We start from the raw sequence: 5,438 nt of genomic DNA on the forward strand, positions 1-5,438 counted from the left end.
TTGAGATCCCTCCACCATCGTGCCAATTGAGACTATCGAGGTCAATGAAGAGTTATCATATGAAGAAGTTCCGGTTGCTATTCTTGATAAGCACGTCCGCAAATTGAGAAACAAAGAAGTTGCTTCAGTTAAAGTACTATGGCGAAGTCAACAAGTCGAGGAAGCCACGTGGGAAGCGGAACGTGAAATGAAAGAAAAAGATCCCCATCTATTTGAACAAGTCTAGTAGTGATCGTGCGAACTCTTGTCTCTAAGCAAACTGATATTGTCTTCAATCTGGTGCAAAGACACCCCATATTTTTTCCTAAATGCTTTACTATTGTAACTCCTCAAGTTGTGCAAGAGTTGTATGTGTTGTGATTATTTGAGTCATGTGCAAACCCCTTTTTGGTGAATCAAAGATTTGTAAGAACTCATGTGGTAAGTGAATGATTAATGGTGGTGTAGGTTGGTAGTGATTAATTTGAAATATGTATGGTGTAATGGTGCTTGGAAATGTGTTTCGGGGTTCTCTGACTGGTGGATAGGCCGAGTTACAAAGGAGACTGCCAAAATTTTTGAATAATTTGGGACTTAGACAAAATTTAGGGACTTGAGGTAGGTTAGAAAGAAATTTATTATGTTAAGCGTTTAAGTCAGACTCAACTCCTCATTCGAGGACGAATGATCCTAGGGGGGGGGAATGTAAGGCCCCGGAAAATTTTGCGAAGTAAACTATGCTTTTGTGGTGCTACGTAGGCTAATTATAATATTTTATATGCTATTAATATGGTGGACATCAATTGGATTTGGTAAATATGTGTACAAGTCTTATGGTAAGTAATTTGGGGTCCAAGGAAAGTCCTAAATCCAAGGAAAATTGGAAAGGTTCATAATAGGCTAAGATTTCCAATGAGTTCGCACAAGCCCCCACATTGAACGAGCCTATCTATATATTTATAAGGTTTTATGTGATGAACAACCTATCATATGAAAGATCTTAGAGTCTAGTTTTCATCGCTTCAAACTGTTCGTCATTTGAATGTTCCTACACAAAGTTATGATCAAATTACCAAAGGCTGGAAAAATGCGATCCTATGTCAAATCTGCGACCGCAAATCCTGTCGCATTTCTGACTTTGCGGTCGCATTTCTGTTGCAAACTGGGCCAGTGTAGCCCAGTTTTGGGCGCTGATTTTGCAGTGCATTATGCGGCTAACATTCTCGTTTTGCGGTCCGTTGATCGGAGGGTTAATTTCCCTATTTTTAAACCCGACCCCCTGTTGTTATATCTGGTGCAATAGCTCATTTTGAGCCTATTTCCTGATACTTCTAGAGAGAGAGAGAGGGGGGTCTAAGAGAGGTAAAGTTCTTCCCATCAAAATTACTCCACAAAATCTTGCTAAATCCTTCAATATAATCAAGTGAAGGCCCCTAGATCTTCATCCCAAATGGTAAGACTCCATCACCTTAGCTCTTATTTCTATTCGCTGCTATAAGAGGTAATTAGTGAGGTGATTCATGGGTATAAGAATGGATTCCTTACACGCATATCAAACCTTATGGTATTGGGATATAGTGAACTAAAGAGGGGTATAAAATGATATAAATTTCTCTCAAAAGGGGCCTAAGATCATATTGCACCTCTAGTGTTTGATAATATGCTTGAAACATGCTAGAATCTCAATCTTGTCTCCAATTCTCAATTTAATTTGTAATTCTTACATAATGGATCGAAGTGCTAAGAGTTCCGAAAATTTGTAAAGAGTAAGGAAAGCTATATTGAGGTATGTATGGCTAAACCCCCTTTTATTAGAAATTGAGCTCCGTTGGCATTTACGAAAGTGTGGTAAGAATTGAATTGGTTAGTGTATTTATTGTTATTACGCATTAATTGATTTGCAATTTTCTACACATATACGTGAAGATTGTGCCTCAATGTGAGTAATGTATCATTCTTGATAATTAGAGAAGTATGAAGAATACAATTATGTGTTGAAATGCTTAGGCTATAAGCCAAGATCGAAATGGAGAATTATTCATCCTAGCTATGTGCTCACTTATATGTGATTGTAACTTGAATTATTTTTGTATATGGCTATGATCACAACTTGCAAGATGAATATTGGAAATGGAAAACGATGTGATAATGATGGCCCTGAGTGCCAAGGAATTGATATATACAAGGAAGTGATATGATATATATATATATATATGAAATAAAGATTCATATGTGATGACTAATGAGAAAGGAACGACGCCTAGAAAAGGCGGCCTAGCCGATCGGGTCGTGATCGGACACCATGTCGTACACATGGTGGTAATGTGCTGATATTGGATTTCAGATAAGGGAAATGAAATATTGATTGATATATATGCCTCCAATGAGGTGACCTAGCCGGTCGGATCGTGATCGGACTCCGCTCAAGATAGCGGTGGCATTGAGAATAGTGATGAACATATGAAATAAATGCCCCAAACTAAGTTTTGGAAATTATATGAAGGATTGTATGAATTCCATATTTGATTTACTCATGTGATTTACTTGTACTTGCTTGATAGTTCTTTCTAGGAAAATGGTGTTTAGTTATACATACTAGTGCTATTCGATGACACTAATGTCTCTTTTCCCAGGGGCTCTATGTCTTTAAATGGATGTAGGTGTTCCTATAGCAGGCGGTGTTGGTCGCAGCTAGTGCCGCATCATCCTTTCAGCTGACTTGGTGAGCCTTACTTTATTTCGGGGTCCTGACCCATATGTTTATCATGTACATTTGTATTTGAGGTATAGCCGGAGCCTTGTTGCTAGCATTTCCATATTAATCTTCAGATTTACTTAGAGGCTCCGTAGACAGGTTGTGGGTGGTGTCTGGTATCGAGAATTTAATTGGAAATATTGGTATTTGGCAAATATGTATTCCTTCATATCTATAAAAATTGTCATATTTTGGATATTATGGTTAAAACTGCTAATGGAACCAAAGTGAAAGTTGTTAATGAAATCTAACAGGCTTGATCAGTCGGGTTTACTCGGTTGAGCGCCGGTCGCACTCCTTGGTTTTGGGGCGTGACAATAAGTTTGGAGTTTGGGGTTGTTTCCGCGAATGTGTTATGACAAAGCCTGTAAGTATAAGAGGCCACATTGAGGGTCGAGAGTGTTGTGGAAATACGGTATTTTTCTTGATTGTATAGCGATTGGTTTTGACTTGATAGGGACCTTCTAGGTGTTATAATCTAAAAATATGCAGTCCATGTTCAAGTGTCATTATGATAATGTAGTTCTTGTGATGCTAAGAATTAGTGTTATTAGTATATACATTATGGTACTTTGCCGAGTTGTGGATGTGTTTTTAGGATGGTTTTGGTAGTTCTCTGACAGATGGATAGGCCTAGTTACAAAGGAGACTCTACCAAAATTTCTGAAAAATTTGGGAGTTAGTCAAAATTTAGGGACTTGATGTAGGTTATAAAGGAGATATACTAAGTTAAGCATTTAGGGCAGACTCTACCCCTCATTTGAGGACGAATGATTCTAAGGGGGGGGGAGAATGTAAGGCCCCGAAAAATTTCGCTAAGCAACCTAGGATTTTGTGGTGCCACGTAGGCTTATTATAATATTTTATGCGCTATTAACATGGTCTACATCAATTGGATTTGGCAAATCTGTGTATAAGTCTTGTGGTAAGTAATTTGGGGTCCAAGTAAGGGCCTAAGTCCAAGTCAAATTGGAAAATTTCGTAATAGGCTAAGATTACAAATGAGTTCCCACAAGTCCCTACTTTGAACAAGAATATCAAAATATTTATAAGGTTTTATGTGATGAAAAACTCTTATATGAAAGGTCTTTGAGTCTTGTTTCCAATGCTTCAAATCGTTCGTCATTCGGACATTCCTACCAGAAGTTATGACCAAATTACCAAAGCAGCGCAAAATTTTACACTACCGCGGTGCCCCATGCGGCGCCCAGGCACCGCAGTACAAAAATGGGGTTTTAAGACCGGAATCCCATTTCATTTAACTCGTTTGGGGTTTGTTATTTTGGGATTTACTGGAGCTTTTAGAGAGAGGGAAGAGAAATTCTAGAGAGAGGAAGAAACTCAAGTGCCTTGTTCATCAAAAATCTTGTCCAATCCTTGAAATCCAACAAGAAATCCTTCAAGTCCTTCATCAAAGAGGTAAGATCCTACACCCTAACCCTTAATTTCGAATTTTAGCTAAGGGTGGGTAGTTATTAAGAAAGTTTGTGGGTATTGGAGTTGTTATCTCGTTTGCATGTGTTCTCAAAAGGTGTAGGAACATGGTTGAGATAAAAATGGTAAAGTATGGGTTGTGGATTGATGAAATCCTCTATAAAAGGACCATAAAGATTTAACGCTCATATGGTGTTTGATAAAATGCTCAAATGAGCTAGAATTATGAATATCTTCGTAATTTGTGTTTAATTCTGTTATGTCTCGAAGTAGATGGGCATTGCTAGAATTTCCAGAATGTTGTGGTAACTTAAGGAAAAGCTCTTTGAGGTATGTATGGCTAAAACCTCGTCTTTTAGAAATTGAGCTCTATTGATGCTTGTGTAAATGTGGTAATACTCAACTTTGGATTCTGGCTTTGATTGATACTTTACATGAATTGGTGTTGTGACCCTATATTTGTGAAAGATGCATTCCAATATGATCAATGTGCTCTTCTTGATAACTTAAAAAGGGTGCAAGAAATATGAATCATGTATTGAAATGCTAAGACCTTAAATTGAGATTGGAGCTGCATATACTATGCCAAACTATGTGAAATCCTCTATGTATAAAGGTGTTTGAAATAAATCAGATGACATTGGGAAATAGAGTATGGACAATGTGCCGAGAATGTGAATTATAATTATACCTGGTGATGCCTATGACATGAGAAATTATGAAAAAGACTATGAAATGAGTCTCGACTCTGCTTTCCATAAATGACTTCAATAATAAAGTGTCCTGAAGGCTTTGTTTAGAGTGAAATAAAATTAGGGAGAGGGCTATAATCAAACCATTAGGTCAGTTATTCGGGGCCTCGAGCCTGTCGATTTGGGGCCTTGAGATCGATTTCAGGGCTCGGGCTCGGGCTATCGTGGGTGACCGGGGTAGGGCTAACAGTTATGAAATAATCAACTAAGGCTCTTTATGGCCAATGATAAGCAATAAATGGTGAAGTAATATGAAGATAATAAATAAAAGCAACAATATCAAGAGAGTATATGAGAGAGCAAAGAGAATGTTCTTGTGTATTTCTTGTGGAGCAACTGGAGCAACAAAGTGTTACAAAGTGTCAAAGATCCTCTTTATATAGGAGGGAAATCCCAACATAGTACAAAATACATTAATGATAAAGAAATCAGGATGGGACGCTGGCTAACTTCATGATGCAGGCTCAAACTAGACTAGCCTAACAGATTTTGCCGGCCCTGGCTGCACTCTTTGAGAA

Source organism: Nicotiana sylvestris, chromosome 5, assembly GCF_000393655.2.
Source record: "Nicotiana sylvestris chromosome 5, ASM39365v2, whole genome shotgun sequence".
In the NCBI taxonomy this organism is placed as follows: domain Eukaryota; kingdom Viridiplantae; phylum Streptophyta; class Magnoliopsida; order Solanales; family Solanaceae; genus Nicotiana; species Nicotiana sylvestris.